The sequence below is a fragment of the Ambystoma mexicanum genome, chromosome 14, assembly GCF_040938575.1.
Source record: "Ambystoma mexicanum isolate Mex_15411 chromosome 14, UKY_AmexF1_1, whole genome shotgun sequence".
In the NCBI taxonomy this organism is placed as follows: Eukaryota; Metazoa; Chordata; class Amphibia; order Caudata; family Ambystomatidae; genus Ambystoma; species Ambystoma mexicanum.
In genome coordinates, this window is record NC_090940.1 from 623,167,073 (window position 1) to 623,188,394 (window position 21,322).

Sequence of the window (21,322 nt, forward strand, 5' to 3'; positions counted from 1 at the left end):
CAAGAGCTGGTTTTAGCTCCTGCTCATCTAATCTTAATTTTGAAATCTCAGGTAGACCCATGTATCCTTGGCTAACTATTCATTTTCATTGCAGCAGTATCGCTCCAAGCGTCAGTGTATCAACCTAACCACCTGTATCTAAGCAAGAGTAACCCAGTGAAGCACTTGACACCAGTCACACAGGCAGGTAAGGATTTATTTTCCCTATGTACTATTGGTTGAGTAGACGTGCTAAAGGTTTATATCATCCCTGTGCAATGGGCCTCCAGGTGTGGTTTGCGCCGCCAATCTTTTTTTTAATCCAACCAGTGTTTCTGACCCATTAGTGCGCGGGGCTTTTTTGAAATCTTTGCATGTGGTGTTTGCCATTGTAACTCTTTTTTCCAAGCATTTTTAATTTTTGAAAACTTGAAATGGTTTTTAAAAACTAACGTGACATACACTAAAGTGGGGGGTTTGCAATGTTTCCACAGATTCAGGCTCCTTTGTGAGATGAATTGTTTCTTAGTGCCCAAAGATGGTAGGGATCTCAAACGAAAAGCAGAGGGAAAGGTGGAAACAGACAAAAGAAAGGCAAAAACACGGAAATATGATGACTCTTATTTGGACTTTGGGTTCACATGGATCGCAGTTTGCTGGAGAAGTTAACCCGCAGTGTGTGGTTTGTGGCGCTACATTAGCAAATGACAGCCTGAAGCCAACAAAATTAAGGCGGCCTTTGGAAAAAAAGATTTGGCCAAGAAGACCAGGGATTTCTTTGTACTCCAGTTGCAAGGCATAAAAAAGCAAAAATACACTTGTAGAACTACTTGCGAGACTCAGCAATGCCAAGCTCTCCTGAGACTTTGAAGGAGAAGCACGGAAGCCCGTCAATTAGAGCGACGAAGCAGAAGTAGCTCCTAGCACTCCTCCTGCAGTAGGAGCTGGCGACCTCCCCCAGCACCCAGAGACTGCCTAAAACCCCAGAGACTTTACCAACTGAGTCAGTGAAGTAAACTGCCACCTGGAATGTATTGTGTGCTGGTGCATCTGGCCTCCCCATTCCCATTGAGCCCAATGGGACTCAAATGAGAATGGAGACTAATATTTTCCAGTGCCCGGTATGGGCAATTACCAGGTCGGCCGGGGCTGTAAAGCCCCGGTAATTGGCCATTCCTGTGCGCCGGATGAGGAAATTCATGACTCTGGCGGCAGCTGTGCGTATTTACTGGCACGGCTACTGCCAGGGTCATAATGACCCCCAATATGTGGAACTACTGCCCACACTTTTGCCTTTAACCCAGCTCTATCACCAGACATTGAAGGAACACTATCCGTGCAAATACCAACACACCTCTCTCACTTTAGGCAGTGGGAACTTAGGAAGTTGTTCACAATTTCTAAGAGTTCAGGTGCAGTTGTTCTGCCCTGAATTGGTTTGCAAACTAAGAAATCCTCCAACATTTCTTTTCCGTGGCAGCACCTCACATAAGCAATCAAGTGAGCTTCTTTTGAAATGTCAGTGTCCTCATCCAACAGTAGGGCAAACTGACTGTGTTTCAAGAGCAATATCAATTCTATACTGATATCAGAGGACAGGTCAGCGATGTGGCGGAAAATTGTCGTGTCAGACATAGGGATACTTTTGCATTTCTCTGCTGCACCGTCACCAAGCATTGCCCGGTTGACAGCGAGAATTGTTGGGAGAATCACTTTCTCAGCATCTGTACAAGGCTTTTTGTTTTTGTCCAGATAGTACGTAATGTGGTAAAAAGCTTTCAAACCATTTGCAGGTATTGAGTCCACATTTTAACAGTGTTGCACATTAACGTCGAGGTCTGCGCGTGGGTCCTGTTCCGCCAGGTCAGACCTGGCGAGCTGAAAGGCATCCGCTCGCAGAACTCGTAGTTCAAGCTTACCGGTACTGTTGTTTCCGATTGGCAAACTTATAATGAGGCCCATTGTGTGACTCACTGCATCATACACCGAGAAGCTTTGGCTGTGCACAATATGGGGCTGACTTCTATTGTAAAGATTGTACATTTTATTAAGATTCACCCCACAAGAGCCCGTCTGTTTGCCACATTATGTGCAAAAATGGGAGCTCACCATGATGCTTTGTTGTTTCACACGGAGGTCAGGTGGCTATCCAGGGGAAAGGTTTTAAATCGCATTTACGAACTCAGGAACGAAATGAGATACTTTCTCCTCGGTTTAGACCAGACTAAAGCAGAGCATCTGTGTGATTCACGCTGACTTGTACTGTTAGCTTACTTTGTCGACAACTTTGAAAAGCAAAATGTTTTAAACCTCTCCCTGCAAGGCACAGAAACCACGTTATTTGCTATGAATGCAAAAATAACAGCATTCAAGAAGAAGCAGGAGCTTTGGAGGAGGAGGGTTGATGTCGGAATTACTGATGCGTTTCCATTATTAGCAGCTGCTCTTGAGGATACGGAGCATGATCTTTCATGTGTTGCTGAACTAATAGGAAACCATTTAAATGCTCTCAGAACCAGTCTCAAAATTTACTTTCCAGAGGACAAGTGTAACCTGAATGAATGGGTGGGTCAGGCTTTCCTAGCAGATGTAGGGGCCCATCTCCCAATACAACTCCAGGAGGAATTAATGGAGCTTCAAAGTGACCGCATACTGGATAACCAATTCAAAAACTTGTCTTTGGGTGGATTTTGGTTAAATGTGTCTGCAGAGTTTCCAACTTTATTCAAATGTGCAGTCAATGGGGGTCATTACGACTCTGGCGGTAGGGGGTTAACGGGGCCGGTAGAGCATTACGAGGTTTGTTTGCGGGACCCGCGAGCAACCAGGCGTCCTTAGCGGGTCCCGCGAGCAGACCAGGATGCAAACAATGGGCCTGTTATTAACAGGCCCGTTGTTTGCATCCTCCCAATTCCCATTGAGCCCTATGCGGGCTCGAATGGGAATGGGGATGTACAAGGTCTGGGTTCCTAGAATGGGGAAATACTGGGCCCTCCAAGGTCGGAATGGCCTGGTATTTCCCCATTCCAGGAACCCGGACCCAGTACCCGGAATGGGGGTAGCCATGCCGCAAATAGCAGCATGGATACAACCAGGGTCATAATGACTCCCAATGTACTGCTACCTTTCAGCACCACGTACCTTTGCAAGATTGGATTCTCACCACTTGCAACCCTGAACTCTAACTATCAGTCAAAGCTGGAGGTGGAAGAACACCTGTGGTTGGCTATTGCAAAAATGTAATCCAATAATACCCACCTATACTCATATCTTTCTATATTCCTCCTCGCCCCCTCTGGTCCTCTTCCCACTTTAGACTCCTGGTTCCTTGCCCCCCTTGTGCTCAGTCTTGTTTTTGATGATTCAAACTTCTTGCTCCTCTCTACTGGAATGCTCTCCCTCTTTCTCTTCGTTCCATCACTGTCTATTCTCTTTTCCGTGGCTCTCTAAAAACATACCTGCTTGAACACCCCTAAATGATTGTCTTCTGGATTTTATTGCCTACTCAATTTTATTGTACCGTGTTCAGTTTTAATGTTCAGGGCTTTGGTTTAAGGTGCTCTATCAAAGACAAATATAATACAAATACAAAATACCAATATTGACAGTCTGGCTGCTGAAAAACAGGCCAACCCTTATCACTAGTTCTCCAATATCCCACTGTCCAACTTGCAAGTGACAGCATTGATAGTAACTTCAAAATTGTTGTATTTAAGAAACTAATTGTTACATTACTTGCATGTCAAACGCTACTGTAGGACAGCAATATTGGCTGCTTTCTTTTGTGGGAAATACATATCCAACACTGTTTATAGTCGAGTCCTCTGTATTCTAGCAAAGAAATATGAATGCTGTGTTCACAAATATTTGTCCTCTAATCTAATTTGAGTTATTGCAAGCAATGATTTTGAAAGAATTTAGTGTTTGGCACACACACCTCCATTGGGGGCACCATATCCGCCAGCGTGCGATAAACGTTTGCAACCAATGTTAATTGTGAGGGTCTATGTGTATAGGAGTGGCCGAAACTGGGGTCAATTTTGCTGAGGGGTGCTCAGGGTCAATAGGTTTGCAGACCACTGCCCTAGTTGATGGAGAGGTGTTCTTTGTTGAAACGTCATAGACTCTTGACCAGGAGACAGGTCAGAGACATATGAGGGCAGCAGTGGTTCGGTTAGTTGATGGAGAGTTTGAGGTTTTCATTCAACAGAGCCAACCAGGGCATTATTCTGCCATGGCATCAGTACTGATTGCTCTTATTGAGGCGCTAGAAGCAGTGCAAGAATGTCAGGTAATGATTTACTCAGTCTCAGCATATGTGATGACAGCGGTGTGCTCGTGATTGTCGAGGTGGATGAGAAGAGGGTTTCGAAGAACTGATGGGTCCCCAGTACAGCATGCAGCACTTTTAGACAGACTGATTCATGCTCTCTCGCAGCAAGCACTTGCCGCCATTGTCAAGCGTGCCACCCACACAAATAGTGAGGACTTTGTTTCTCTTGGTAACAAAGCAGCAGCTATGGCCGCAAATCTGGAAGCATGTTTACCAGTGCCAGAAATCCTTGAACACCCAGCATTTGCCAGTATACATTTGCAAATACAGGTTCTGTATACTGCACTATACATTACTGAAGTTATAGAATTGCAGGGCCAAGCACTGCAGAGTGAGAAGTTATTGTGGCAGAGGAGGAGGTGTGCACAGTCTCTGACAGAACTAGTATGGAAGCAAGTTAGTACAGGGAAAGAGGTGATACCCCAGAAATTGGCTTTAGTAGCATTTGATCAGCTGCAATGCGCCTCACATGTGTCTAAGCTGCATATTGCTGCTGATATACAGGGCAATTGTTATGTGCCAAATATACAGGAACTATTGAATGTGTTTACATCAAAATGCACTGTCTGCCAGACATAAAATACCGGGCATACATTAAGGACCCTGCATGGAACATTTCCCCGTACAAGTGGTCCGTTTCAAGACATTCATATCGATTTTGTGAACATGGGAGAATGGTCCAACACCTTTCGCTATCTTATAGTTGTGGTGGGCCCCTTCTCCTGTTGGATTGAGGCTGGTCCATGTGCACATCCTGATGCCAAATCAGCTGCTAAATTCCTGTTTAGAGAAGTGTTCCCCTGATGGGGAATGTGTGAGACTCTTAAAAGCGATAGCGTCACCCAGTTCTTTAATGAGCTGTTCAAAATAATTGCGGCTCTTTTAGGGATTAAACATAAGATGTGGTCCATTAACTACCCCCGGGCCAACATTGTTGTTGAGAGGATGAATGGCTTCTTGAAGGTTAAGCTGTCCAAACTGTGGCCTACCCTTAAAAGAAACTGCTTGCTTCTGGCCCTTTTCAGTTTGAGGACTTGGTCCTGCAAGGACCATCACCTCTCCCCCCACAAAACAGTGACAGGGAGATGCATGCACACACTGCTTTCACCTGCGTGGAGAGCTTCTGATGCTCACAGGGCTGTTTTAGGAGATTAATTCAAATTATATTGGACTGAATTAACAAAATCAATAAAATACCTTTCTCTGCAGATAGCACCACGAACAGCAGAAGAAGAAAACTGCGCAGCACTAACTTGTGGGAGCTCGCCACCTCTTCAGCTACACCCAGGAGATGCTGTTTGTGTGTGTAATGTTGTCCGCAGGTGTAGTGAGCTGCGCTGTAACAGACTTTACACAGTAGTGTATGCCACTCCATTTGTGGTACTAGGGAAGTATCATACTTCCAGTCTCCTTTATCATACCATGATTTGTAGGCCCTCTGAACGCTGTCTTTATTCTCACACCAGGGTTCCTTCTCCCTTCCATAGCTGGGTCTGTCGTTGCTCCATGGTCCCTACACTTTTCCATGGCAGTCTTCTTTATGAGGCCATGGTGTGTAGGCCCTCTAAATGCTGTCCTTATTCTCACGCTAGGGTTCCTTCTCCTTCATAGCTGGGACTGTCATTGCTCCATGGTCCCTACACTTTTCCATAGCAGTCTTCTTTATCATACCATGGTTTGTAGGCCTTCTTGACGCTGCCTTTATTCTCACACCAGGGTTCCTATTCCTTCCATAGCTGGGTCTGTCATTGCTCCGTGGTCCCTACACTTTTCCATAGCAGTCTTCTTTATGAGGCCATGGTGTGTAGGCCCTCTGAATGCTGTCCTTATTCTCACACTAGGGTTCCTTCTCCTTCATAGCTGGGTCTGTCATTGCTCTGTGGTCCCTACACTTTTCCATAGCAGTCTTCTTTATCATACCATGGTTTGTAGGCCCTCTGAACGCTGTCTTTATTCTCACACCAGGGTTCCTTCTCCTTCCATAGCTGGGATTGTCATTGCTCCGTGGTCCCTACACTTTTCCATGGCAGTCTTCTTTATGAGGCCATGGTGTGTAGGCCCTCTGAAGGCTGTCTTTATTCTCACGCCAGGGTTCCTTCTCCCTTCCATAGCGGGGTCTTTCATTGCTCCGTGGTCCCTACAATTTTCCATAGCAGTCTCCTTTATGAGGCCATGGTTTGTAGGACCTCTGAACACTGTCTTTATTCTCACGCCATTGTTCCTACATACCCCTGAATAGGAATTCAGACATAGCGATTTTGCAAATGAATTCACTTTGAGGGAGAGTGGTTGAGTTCTGTATGTGTTTTCTGTGTGCACTCCTTTCGTTTTTATATAGTTGTCTGCGGCAAAAGACCATTAAAGAATGGATTTGATGGTTATCGTGTGTAGAACCCATTAAGCAGGTTAGTGATGTTGTTTAAATTCCCATGAACACCTTTAGATTCAGAACAAAATCACCTGTTGAGAGTATGCACAAAAATATTGCTTATTTCATATGAGGTTCTGGTGGCCAGAATCATTTAGTCCAGATATATCAGCAATGGAAGCGCCAAGAGACGTACTAAATGCCAGACTGTGAGCTATACAAGAGCACTTTGCATGGCATGTATGTGCAAAGGATGGGGAACAAGCTCTCTGACAGCACATCCACCCCCAGATGGATCTCTACATCTGAACATGTCCCACCGTTGCATAAAGAAATGCGTTTGGAATTGCAAAATATTTGCATGCGGTTATTGGCATTTCAGTGGCGAAAGTACGTCATTTCCTACCGTCATCATTCCTGCGTGACACACACTGGCGTAATCATTCCTGCGTGACACACGCTGGCGTAAACATTCCTGCGTGACACACGCTGGCGTAATCATTCCTGCGCCAGCGTGACACACACTGGCGTAATCATTCCTGCGTGACACACGCTGGCGTAAACATTCCTGCGTGACACACGCTGGCGTAAACATTCCTGCGTGACACACAGTGGCGTAATCATTCCTGCGTGACACACAGTGGCGTAATCATTCCTGCGTGACACACGCTGGCGTAAACATTCCTGCGTGACACACGCTGGCATAATCATTCCTGCGTGACACACGCTGGAGTAAACATTCCTGCGTGACACACAGTGGCGTAATCATTCCTGCGTGACACACGCTGGCGTAAACATTCCTGCGTGACACACAGTGGCGTAATCATTCCTGCGTGACACACACTGGCGTAAACATTCCTGCGTGACACACGCTGGCGTAAACATTCCTGCGTGACACACAGTGGCGGAATCATTCCTGCGTGACACACGCTGGCGTAAACATTCCTGCGTGACACACACTGGCGTAAACATTCCTGCGTGACACACAGTGGTTATCATATTAAACGTCTGGGTGTTTATCGCGGTGTGTTTCGATTGATTTTGTCCATTATTTTCTGCAAAGTAACTGCAATGATTTTCCATAACTGGCTCAAGTTTGCAATGAAATGGACATTATTATCGTTTTCTTAATTAGCGATTCAGCCATCCTAGAAGGAAGATAGCGCGCGTAATTGCAAGTAAATGCAATATTCATGTGGACATCGTGTATTTTTTCTACAGTGTTATTTGTAAACGGGCGCAGGGCGACAGTAGTTCCCAGGGTCACAAGCACAAATACAGGAAAGCAAAAGGCCCACAAGCAATGTCTTGTTTTACCATATGCCCTGCTTGCGAGGCAAACTGCAAATATGGCATGTTTCTGTATATGTCCTGTTTACCATATGCCCTGCTTGCGAGGCAAACTGCAAATATGGCATGTTTCTGTATGTTTCCTGTTTACCATATGCCCTGCTTGCGAGGCAAACTGCAAATATGGCATGTTTCTGTATATGTCCTGTTTACCATATGCCCTGCTTGCGAGGCAAACTGCAAATATGGCATGTTTCTGTATGTTTCCTGTTTACCATATGCCCTGCTTGCGAGGCAAACTGCAAATATGGCATGTTTCTGTATATGTCCTGTTTACCATATGCCCTGCTTGCGAGGCAAACTGCAAATATGGCATGTTTCTGTATGTTTCCTGTTTACCATATGCCCTGCTTGCGAGGCAAACTGCAAATATGGCATGTTTCTGTATATGTCCTGTTTACCATATGCCCTGCTTGCGAGGCAAACTGCAAATATGGCATGTTTCTGTATGTTTCCTGTTTACCATATGCCCTGCTTGCGAGGCAAACTGCAAATATGGCATGTTTCTGTATATGTCCTGTTTACCATATGCCCTGCTTGCGAGGCAAACTGCAAATATGGCATGTTTCTGTATGTTTCCTGTTTACCATATGCCCTGCTTGCGAGGCAAACTGCAAATATGGCATGTTTCTGTATATGTCCTGTTTACCATATGCCCTGCTTGCGAGGCAAACTGCAAATATGGCATGTTTCTGTATGTTTCCTGTTTACCATATGCCCTGCTTGCGAGGCAAACTGCAAATATGGCATGTTTCTGTATGTTTCCTGTTTACCATATGCCCTGCTTGCGAGGCAAACTGCAAATATGGCATGTTTCTGTATATGTCCTGTTTACCATATGCCCTGCTTGCGAGGCAAACTGCAAATATGGCATGTTTCTGTATGTTTCCTGTTTACCATATGCCCTGCTTGCGAGGCAAACTGCAAATATGGCATGTTTCTGTATATGTCCTGTTTACCATATGCCCTGCTTGCGAGGCAAACTGCAAATATGGCATGTTTCTGTATGTTTCCTGTTTACCATATGCCCTGCTTGCGAGGCAAACTGCAAATATGGCATGTTTCTGTATGTTTCCTGTTTACCATATGCCCTGCTGGGGAGGCAAACTCCAAATATGGCATGTTTCTGTTTATTTCCTGAAGTCATTACACTAATAATCTGTTATATATATATAGAATGCCATATATATTATATTATCTCTACATAATGACATTTAAATGTAGGCTATATCATTGTAATAACAGATGTGTTTAATCCCATGATTTTCATTTCGGCAGCATGGCACGTTTCCATTCGTTTTTGAAGCCTAGTGTTTTGAACCCGAGTTCTGTAGCGGCTAGCAGGTAAAGGAAGCGTTCGCTAGGCGCCCTGGATTCCTGCCATAGCACGCGGCACTGCACCGGGGAGGCTCGGGCGCAGCCGCCCAGTGACAGCTAGACAGAGCTGTGCTCCTTATTATGGACTCATTAAAGGTTCACAGGGGACTATTAGGTTTTTACTGGCAGCTGTGGGGGTGTTATCTATCAGAACGCTCCCTCAGCATCACCTAACAGCTGTTCGCATTATTCTCTTTTATGTCTTAAATAATGCCCTCCCTGGTGGCAATTTGTGTGTATCAATGCCTTCCTCTACACATCTTTGATACCGTCGAATAGAATGGGAAGCGCATAAATCATGCACACGTGCACGTCCCCGGCTGCCTGGGGTGTTGCGGAGTAAGCCCTCGCCTCCACCTTGTGCATACAGTACATCTGTAATGGCTTGACACTGAGTGTTGCCCTCTCACCCTTGCTAAGAGCATGTGTTGCTTCCAGTTGGGAGTGAGGCCCTTGCTAGTCGCCCTCCCCAAGTGTCCTTGGAGACGGGCACTTACAGTCCCTTATCCGTGCACCTTTTGTAGGACGGAGAGGGCACGAGCTCCCATCCTGGGACATTCATCTTGTCCCCACACTGCGCCTACTGTGCTGATTGCTGGCAGCGAGTGTGATGAACATAGGGTGATGTCACCAGTGGACACCACATGCAGCATGCAGGTTCAAAATGAACAGTACAATGATGCCGTTACTGCCACATCAGCCCGGTAGTTTAGTTTAGTTTATTTATTTATACCGCGTGCCGAACCCTGACCGGATCTAGGTCCTGATTCGCATATTGACTGCGGAATCACACTTGATGTCCAAATCCACAGTAATTATCAATCCCCAGCATTGGGTCTTTTATGGATTCGCATGCTGTGAATATTCCCCGTCATCAGGCTGGGAAATCCCAGTTACTTTCACTTAGTAATTTTCCTATGGAAAAACTTGACACCTTGAGTGTCCCATCAACGTCGTTGTGGGTGCTTTTGGTACCCACCAATGGGACGTCGAGTGTATAGCTCCACCCCAGCAGCTTCCCCTCAGATTTAAACCCTCTTCCGAGGAGTTGGGATTCCTCATGTTTCTCTACTGAGAGAAAATTAAATTTCTTTCGAAAAATAAGTTTTTCTTCAAATTTCATCTTCCGGTACAACCGACGTCGCAATACATTTGTTTACAGTTACAACTATGGAAACTTCAGGACCTAAAAAGTCCTTATTTAGGGCGTGCGACACCTGCGATCTAAAAAACCTTCATGGGGGGGACAGGCCCACGGAATGTCTTTACTGGCTATACCCGAACCATTCCGCTGACGGCTGTAACATCTGCCAGGGTTTCTCACAAAAGATACTTAGGGACAGGAAATGACGCCTAATCTACTGGCTCAATGAAGGAGCCAATCCAGCGTCTGAGGTGGGCTTGTCATGGAATGGGAGAGCAACCACTCCCTCTGACAAGATGTGTCTGTCAAGACAGAGGTCCCGATCTAAGGAGCCGGTGGCAATGAAACAAAAAATAGGTGAGGCAAAACCGTCCTCAGGGCACGATAAAGCCAAACACTCTTTACCTGTAAAGAAACCACCACCTAGTGGTGATAGGTCCCAATCCGTGTCCAAACACTCTTCCAAGGGTCCGTTGTCGAAGTGACCGTCAGACAAACCGAGGGAGAAGGGCTCACACCCATCGTCAAAATCTGCGGACCCGTCCAGGAAATCTCCTCTGTTGACAGGCAAACACAGAGCCAAATCGGCTACGACATCCTCCTCGACCTCGTCATTGAAAAAGTCTACCTAGACAAGTGGCAAAAAACACTACTCGTCAGAATCTCGAAGATCCTCCTCCAGCCATGAGTCGTCAGGTTCTACGGCTCGTCTCTCGTCAACGACTACATCAACGTCGACCACCACCTCGCCGCCGACCCAAAAAAAGTCGTCTGCTGAAAAGCCTAGGCACCTGTTGACCACCACGTTGGAGATTTTGGAATTACAGTCAGAAGGCAATATATTGTCCCCTAAGGGTATTTTAAAAATCCCAACTGGGACCATGATGCAGCACGACCAGGCTCCCTTAGGAATGTCTCCCATGGAGTACCAAGTTGTCATGCCAGAAGACATTTTGCAGCATGAGATTACATCTGATTTTGAACCTCCACCATCGAATGTCAAGGTGTCTTTGAATCCGATCCTGAAGAAGGAACTTCTGATCCTCCTATCCAGGGACCATCTAGAGAGGAAAACACACACCTAAGGCCTCACACACCTGCTCTGCCATCAACATCTGCAGGAATAGGTGGAATGCAGGCACAATACCACCTTATAAATCCACAATCCCTGCTTTCCCTGCAGGTCCTTTCAACACTGCAGTCTCTGTTAGGTCCGCTTGACGCCAGGCTTCCACTTCCTCAAGCTCAAGCAATTCAACCTTATGGAGAACCTCAAGTTACCCCTCAACAAAGGGTTCCAACCTATCCCTGTAGAGACCAGGATTCAAACACCTCCTAGACCCCCATCTCCACATACATTCAGTCCACTTAGGAGAGAGCAAGAAGAGGGGGAATTTATCGACACAGACCAGGACACTGGTCAGAGGGATACAAGTTCCACCGCCTCCTTGTCTCCATGGAGAGCCAACGCATGGGACACAGATCCTGACCTGGATGCACCGGGTAGTCTGGCTCAACCTTCACCTCTGGACGATATTGGGGCATTTCACTCCATGATGCCTAAGACATGCCAGGAGTTTGGTCTAATTCCAGATGAGGAGAAGAAATAGGGCCTCATTACACAGACGGCGGTAAGGGTTAACGGTCACTGTTAATGGTACCGGTGACCGTTAACCCATACTGCCTTACTACGAGGTCCCTTTGCGGGTTGGAGACTTTAATGCCTGCTTTTTGCAGGCGTTAAAAACCAACCCGTAAAGGGACCAGGGAGCTAATTACGGTACCGCAATTTGCGGTGCTGTAATTAGCACCTTCCCCATTCCCATTATGCCCTATGGGGCAAAAATGGGAATGGCGAAGGGCAATGGGGGAAGGGGGAATTACCGCCCCACCAACCTTGGAATGTGGCGGTAATTCCCCTTTCCACCAAGGCGTTGCCGGTATTTTACCGGCATGGACCAAGGTGCTAACAGCACCTTGGTCCACCACCGTCCGTGTAATGAGGCCCACATTGTTTCCTCTTTGACCATATAGGTAAATGCAGGAAGGCAGTCTTTTCCATACCCATTCTGGATCATGTGTGGCAGGAGGGCCTCCGTGCTATGAAATATCCTTTTACGGAGCCGGCGGTTAAAGGAAGGGTGGAGAAGAGGTTTAAGGCTCCAGATACTACACCAAAATGCCTCACTTCGCAACCTTATCCAGAGTCAGTTGTCTCAGCGGCAGCAAGTCGCAAGGTTCGAGCACAGCATAAGTGTGCCACTCTGCCAGAAAACGAAAACCGGAAAATGGATGCCTTTAAAAAGAAGGTTCTCACCACTGGGTCAACAACTGTTAAAGCAGTCAATGCCCTGGCAATAGTCGCTCGATATGATCAAGAGACGTGGCACCGTCTGGCTCAGTTATTGGAAAACTTGCCGGAACAGCAGAGAAAAGAGGCCATGATGCTGCTGGCGAAGGAGAGGAAGCATCGAATCACAGCATCAACATCGCTGTAGACCTTGCTGAAACATGGTTAAGCAGATTGGCAATGGCGTAGTCCTTAGATGCCAAGCATGGGTATGTTGTATTGATTTTCACGAAGAAGTACAACACAAGGTCATTGGTATGCCATTTGAAGGGGAAAATCTGTTTGTGGACAAAACGGATGAGGCCCTTAAAGCAATGAAGGCTGACTCAGACACGGCTAGGTCTCTCACAGCCCGTCAGAGCAGGAGGTCCTTTCGCTCCTTTCGAGGAGCCTCAGGCAATGCAAGATTCTCAGCCTCCAGATACAACAAGAACTATGGTAGGCCTAGATATTACGCTCAGGGCTGCAAGCAGAATTATGAATCCTCCCAGGGCAACAGCGAATACCAACGACAACAAAAGCGCAGATCTGACACCTCCCAGAGAGGTAGGCAAAATAAGGCGCAGCATTGACTGCCGCAGGGGCAGTCAGGTGGGGGGAAATGTGGCGTTCTACCTCGACGAGTGGTAAACAATAATGAATGACAGGTGGGTGCTAGCTACAATCCAGTACGGCCACTTGTTGGCGTTCAATCGCCCACAAATCTTGATACCCCCTCTAAAGGTATCTCACCCTCATCATCAGGTTTTACAGCACGAGATACGTCAAATGCTAAGAAAACAACGATCGAAAAAGTTCCTCCCCCAGCAAGAGGAACGGGCGTATACTCCAGGTACTTCATCGTCAAGAAACCAGACGGGAAGTGACGCCCTATTTTGGATCTACGAAAGACTAAACAAGAAAATCAAAAAACTAAAATTCAAAATGGTAACGCTCCAGGAGGTTATAAAAGCCATTCAGCCCCAGGAATTCCTTGCATACTTCCATGTGCCAATACATCCAAGGCACCGAAAGTACCTCAGATTCACAGTCGGTGAAAGCCATTATCAATTTTGGAAAACAGCACCCAGAACATTTACAAAGTGCCCTGCATCAGTAGCAGCCTTCCCCCAGAAACAGGGCCAGCACGTCTACCCTTTCTTGGACAATTGGTTAGTTTGAGGTTCAACGTATCAACAAGCCTTATCTTCTATCAACCAAACAGAGATGCTGCTCCAACAATTGGGCTTTACAATCAATTATACACAATCCTGTACGTTCCCACAAGGAGTTTTGTTTTCCTAGATGCTCAATACCTTCCAGGCCACAGTCAAAACTTCTGTGGAAAGAATCAAAAGATTGACACTCTAGCTAACTCATTCTCGCCAAACAAGCTAGTCATGGTCCGCGCATACATGGCTCTTATTGGGACCATGTCCTCTTGCATTCCGCTTATTCCCCACTGCCGGCTGCACATGCGGCCAGTGCAATTGTTTCTGGCTATCAGATGGCCCCAAACCCAGTGTTCCTGGTCAGACAAAGTAACCATCTCCCGGACTCTGTCAAACACACTGAAATGGTGGACATACCACTGCAACATTGCGAAAAGAATGCCACTGATAGAGCCAAATTACCATTTTACCATTCTAACCTTTGCCTCCCAGGCGGGATGGCGTGCTCATTTGGACAAGCACCAAGTCAAAGGCCTCTGGTCCCCCGAGGAAGCCGTCCTACAAATCAATGTACTGAAATTACAGGCAGAGCACTGGGCTCTAAAATCCTTTCTTCCTCTTATCAAGAATTCGGTGATACACGTCCTCACCGACAACACGACCACAATGTTTTATCTATGAAAGCAATACGTAACCACAATCAAACACCTTGTCCCAGGAAGCACAGACCATCTGGCATTGGTCCATCCGGCACAACATTCTATTTCAGATCTTCCACTTGCCGGGGATGCAGAACAAGCAGGCAGGCACCCTCAGCAGGGACTCTCACAGACACACGAGGGGCAACTGTACAACATCTAGATAGCCAAAATGTTCTCAAGGTGGAGTCACCCCCCTCTAGACTTATTTACCAGCCCCATCAACAAGCAGTGCCATAAATTTGCCAGCAGGGTTCTGCATCCCGACTCTCAGTGGGGCGCATTTTCGTTCCCTTGGAACAGCGTGTTTGTGTACGCGTTCCCTCTGTTTCCTCTCATTAGGAAAATGATACAGATGATACGAAGATCTTCTCCTCTCTACAGTGACAGGCTAATCAAACACTTCTTAAAAGGCCTTTTTCGTACCTTCCCGCCAAACAAAAGGATTCCACCCGTATGGAGCCTGAACCTGGTCCTGTCGGGGCTTATGAAGCCTCCATCCGAACCTTTGTCGACAACACACATTATATTTCTAACGTGGAAGGTGGCTTTTTTTAGTGCCCATTGCGTCCTCTAGACGTGTTTCAGAGCTGCAAGCTTTGGTTGTAGACCCTCCGTATCTACAGTTCATGAGACAAGAGGTGGTTCTTTCCACTACTCCTCATTTCATCCCTAAAGTACCTTCAGAGTTTCATAAAAATGCTACCATAACTCTACCAACGTTCTTTCAAAATGCCACTTCACCAGTGGAAAAGGCCCTGCACTCTTTCGACGTCCAAAGGGTATTGAAATATTATTTGGATCGCACAAATTCTTTCAGGGCGACTAATCAGCTGTTTGTCGCTTGTGATCCATCCACCAAGGGGAAATCCATATAAAAACAAGGCATTTCAAGATGGGTTTCAAGTACAATCTCCTTCTGCCACTCTAAGACCAATAAGCCGTTGCAAACGGCACCCAGAGCGCACTGCACTAGAGCCATGGCTGCCTCTGCGGCTCTCTGCTCTGGGATACCCATCAGAGACATTTGCCAAGTGGCAAAATGGCAGTACTCCACAAATTTACCAGGCACTACTGCTTACACCAGCAACACGCTGAGAATGTGCAGATGGGACGGGCCTCCCAATAGCAAAAAGAGAAATGGCGAAGGCCGGAGAATACGTGACAGTTTCTCATGTCTGCTGCCTGAAAGAAGTATATACAGCCCTGAATAGCAGCTGCCCCCTGTGTTAGCAAACGGCACAGTTACATTGTGCGGAAAATGTCTGAAACTCTGAAGTATCAGAGAACTGAAGCAAAGTACAGCTAATAGTCTAATCAACTGAGTCACGGCAGAGCTGATGCTCTGGTGAACTGAGGCAAGGACAGGCCGGTGATCTGATGAACTTAGGCACGGGCAGCACTGATGATCTGTTGAACTGGGGAAAGGCATGGCTGATGATCTGGTGAACTGAGCCACGGCAAGGCTGAAGGTCTAGTGAACTGAGGCAAGACTGGGCTGATGATCTGATGAGCTGGGGTACAGGCAGGGTTGATGAACTGACGCACAGGCAGGGCTGATGATATGTTGACCTGAGGCAAGGCATCGCTGATGATCTGGTGAACTTAGGTATAGGCAGGGCTGAGGCAGTGTCATGATGCCTACCTCCAAGGAGTCAGGTCCGACCCAGCAACCCCAGAGGCAGGCATCATTTCCCCCAGGGAAGTGCCAGCGGGCCCAAGCTGGGGCCCTTTGGACACAGTCCTGGCGCCTTAGGCGCCAGGCTCATGTTGGACCCCTGTCCTGGCGCCTTTAGCGCCAGGCTCATAAAGCTAGACATGTGTTCAAGTGTTTTAAGGTGCACTTACCTGATGCAGACCATGCTGCTACATCCAGGCCCTCTTGAGGCCTGAATGGAACTACTTTACCTGTGGGACTACTTTCCACCCGGGTGTGGTCGGGGAAGGATACATACCTGATTGGAGGAAGCATACACACTTGGGACTTCTTCCAAAGCTATTTAAACCACACCCGATCAGCAACTCACGCTTCGCGTTGTTCTGCTCCTCGCAGCTGGACGCTCACCGTGTCAACTCCTGCATCTGGACTTCAGCCACGCCTGTCAGCATCCTGGGTCACCTGCAAAGGGAGACAAGAGACCTTACCAGCTAAATCTGCACCACGGAGACATCACCGATGATCCTGAAAGGGAAGACATTATTTTTAAAAGCATTTCGTTACGATCGCTGCAGCGCTGCATTTCACTCACCTTTCCTGGGTTCCTCCATCTTCAGCAGCGATCATCCGGATACACAGCCACTTCCCAGAGCCTAGAGAAAAAGACAAGAATAAGAGGTGAGAGAAGGAAGGGAATAAGACTTACCTGTTGGGTCTTTCCCATTTCATTTCGGGTCTTGCCGCTTCCAGGCATTTTCCGGACCCCGGCCCCTAAGGGGAAAAAAGACAAAGACATTGAATGAGCGTATGCAAAGTCAGTTCCCGAGCGCTCATCCAGAACTAACCTGCCATTTACTGGAACTGGAACTGCACGTTTCACTTCGGGTCGGTGCCATATCTCCGGCATTCCGAACCCCGGCCCCTAAGGGAAAAAAGACATAAGCATTAGCGCTTGCTGCAAAAGACAAAGAACATTATTATTAAGCTTGGACTTTTGAACTTGCAACAGAACTTTTACAGAGCCTTACCTGAATAGTCAAGCTTACCTGAACTCCCATCAATCCTCAATCCAGTGAAGTAACTGGGTTTCAACGCGCCCCTGCATCAGAAGCAGGATGGAGAGCTCATTCTTCCTGTCCCTAAGGTGAGACTTCACAGGGAATCGTGGAAGGGTATCGTGGAGGGTTGGAAGAGAGTGGGAGGCTTGAGCATAACTCAGTCAGTAGGTAATACTCCCTTTTCACGCACAGGGGAATATTCCTGCGAGCCGGAGAAGCCAGAGTAGAGGGCCCTTCCTGTCCATCTTCAGGGTCCTGCACTTCACCATTGAAGAAGCATCAGAACTCGAAGCCAGACCTGTGCCTCCGTGGGAATCAGGTGAGCGTTACAGAACGTGAAGCCTACCCACAATTTCCCACCCGGGCGCTATGGAGACTTCCGAGACTGACCAGCTGGCCCAGCTTTTGGGGGAATTACGGGCAGAGGTGCACTCAGCCCACCAGGAGACTAACGCTCTCAAAAGAGAACTGATCTTATCCAAGGAAAGAACAGATGACCTAGCCAAAAGGTTATTACAGGCCCAGGCAGGGCACACTCCTTTACCTAATTCCGGAGACATTTCCACATCAATGGGTTTGAGTAACCTGGTACAAATTAATCTACCTGGACACATGCCTTTGGCCCCGCCTGAACGTTTTGCGGGGGATCCCAAGAAATATGCCGTCTTTATGAACCAATGTCGTTTACACTTTCTATGCAGACCCGGAGCCTTCCCTAACGACCAGACCAAGGTAGCCTTTATACTATCCTACCTCAGTGGCAGTGCTGCCGATTGGTCTATTCCATTGGTAAATCAGGATGATCCCATTCTTCAGAATTTTCAGGGCTTTCAGGCCAGCATGGAAAGATTGTTCGCTCGACACTCTCAAGGACAGGCCCTTGATAACGAACTGCTATCCTTACGACAAGGTAATCAGGATCTTCTGCCCTACATAGCCACCTTTAACAGACTGGTTGTGGAAACTGGATGGCCAGAAAGCAAAAGGATCACATTGTTTCATCGAGGCCTGCGCGGAGAGCTTAAGGATATTCTAGCTCAGATAGTAAACCCACCCCAGGTCTGCGCAGACTACATTGACTTGGTGGTTCAACTTGATCACAGACTTCAAAATAGAAAAGCAGATCGGTTCAAGTATGAAAACCGAGCTCCGATCAAAACCCACGCTAACTCCAAGAGTACTGACGTATCTGAACCTATGCAAATCGGTGGTGTTAAAGGACCATTAACGCAGAAAGAACGAGAGAGAAGGCGGCAAATGCAACTTTGTCTGTATTGCGGGACTTCCGGTCACTTTCTTCGAAATTGTCCAGTTAAACCACTTAAGAAGGTGGTTGGAGCTTCTGATAACGAATTAGTGACACCTGATTCGGGAAACGACCTAGCCCGGCAAGCTTAGGGGTCCACTTGCCGAGCTTGAAAATTAACTCTTTGACCTCGCATTTTGTCATGCCAATGGTGCTTGTGGACCCAAAACAGCCTCAGCAGTTGCATGCTATAAAGGGCATACATCGACAGTGGAGCTATTGGAAATTACATAGAACGTGAATTGGCTTCCAGGATTAAGCTTCCTCTCCGCCAGAAAGTAACCCAAGATGTCATTACTACAGTAGATGGAACCGAAATAGCCTCAGGGCCTGTAACGCATTCCACTGGTGAAGTGACACTGGTGGGTCAGGGTGGACATCGGGAAGCAATCGTGTTTGATGTGATCAAGGCCCCACAATTTCAAGTAATTCTTGGAATTCCTTGGTTAGAAACACATAATCCCAGAATTGACTGGCGAGCAAAGAAGATAAGTTTTCCCGATTGTGAACCAACCTGTTATCCAAGAAATCCAGCTATGGGTCTAGCCTCAGCAACTTCCACCCCTGTACAGCTACCGTCAGAGTACCAAGAATTCCAAGACGTTTTTCAGAAAGAACAGGCTAACACGTTACCTCCCCATCGGTCTTATGATTGCCAAATCGATCTGGTACCCAATGCTCAACTACCTTGTAGTAGGATTTATGCTCTTACGGAACCTGAGAACCTGCATTTGCGTCAGTATTTAGATCAGTACCTAGCCAATGGTTTCATTCGCCCGTCCAAGTCTCCTGTCTCTTCAGCTCTGTTCTTCGTGCCGAAAAAAGAAGGCGACCTTAGAACGTGTATAGACTATCGCACCCTAAATCAAATAACGATTAAGAATCGTTATCCTCTGCCCTTGATCCCTGAGCTTATCGACCAGGTGAAAGACGCTAGTGTGTACACCAAGTTAGATCTCCGAAGAGCTTATCACCTGGTGCGCATAAAAGAAGGCGACGAATGGAAGACTGCATTCCGCACCAAGTTTGGGCTCTTCGAATATCAGGTGATGCCCTTCGGTTTGTGCAATGCACCTGCCGCCTTTCAGTACTTTATGAATGATGTTCTTCGGGAACTTATCGATGTCTGTGTCATTGTTTACATTGACGACATCCTGGTGTACTCTTCTTCAGAATCTGATCACAGAAAACATGTTAGGGCAGTTCTTGAGAAACTGCGCCAGCACAGATTATTTGCAAAACTCGAAAAATGCGTTTTTCATACCACAGAAGTAGAGTTTCTCGGATTCATCCTGACACCTCAAGGAGTCCAAATGGACTCGCGAAAGGTGGACGCCATCCTCAAATGGCCATCTCCAAGCTTGGTGAAGGGAGTTCAGAGCATGCTCGGCTTTGCCAATTTCTATCGAAGATTCATCCCGGAATTTTCCCGAACAGTCCAACCCATCACCGCTCTCCTAAAGAAAACAAATGCTTCGAATGGACTCTTGAGGCCGAACAAGCCTTCCAGGACCTGAAAACCAAATTCACCTCTGCACCTGTATTGAAGCACCCGCACCCAGATCTCCCGTACATAGTGGAAACCGATGCATCCAGTTCGGCCATGGGAGCTGTCCTGTCGCAAAGAGACCCAAAGACTAACCAACTACACCCAGTGGCCTTTTGGTCCAGAAAATGTTCTCCTCCTGAAATCAACAACGCAATTACCGATTAAGAGTTACTGGCCATCAAATCTGCTTTCAAGGCTTGGCGTCACTACCTTCTCGGGGCAAGGCACACCATCACCGTAATTACGGACCACAGAAACCTACAGTATTTAAAAACGGCCAAAGCTCAATCTTCACGACAACTCCGATGGGCTCTATTCTTTGCGGAATTTGATTTTGTAATTACCTATCGCCCTGGCTGCAAGAATGGAAAAGCGGACGCCTTATCACGGATTGGCATGGAAGAACCTAATTCGAGCTTAGAACCTGTGCCCATCATACCTGAGCAAAGAATCTTAGGCTTAACTTCATTGCAAACTATTGAGGATATCCAAATGCAAGTAAAACAACTTCTAGACTCTTCAACCTTACTGGAATGGAGTCAAATGGGTCCTCATTACACCGTTAAGGATGATTTACCCTACTTCCAGGAGCGGTTGTTTCTGCCAAGTAAAGAATTGCAAGAACTTGTTATTGCCCATCATCATGAATCTTTAATGGAAGGACACCCTGGTATCGCTAAAACGGAGGAAAAAATCAAACGCCACTTCTGGTGGCCTTCTTGGAGAAAAGACATAAAGTCTTTTGTACTGTCTTGTGGAATTTGCGCCCAAAACAAGGCTCAAAAGAAAAGGCCAGCCGGCCTACTTCAACCCTTGGATATTCCACCGGCACCATGGCACACCCTGTCAATGGACTTTATAACAGATCTGCCTCCTTGTGCTGGTTACAACACAATCCTTGTAATTGTGGACCTATTCTCCAAAATGGCCCACTTTATCCCTTTAAAGGGTTTGCCTTCAGCTTCCACCTTGGCAAAGGAATTCCTGGAGAATTTGCATACA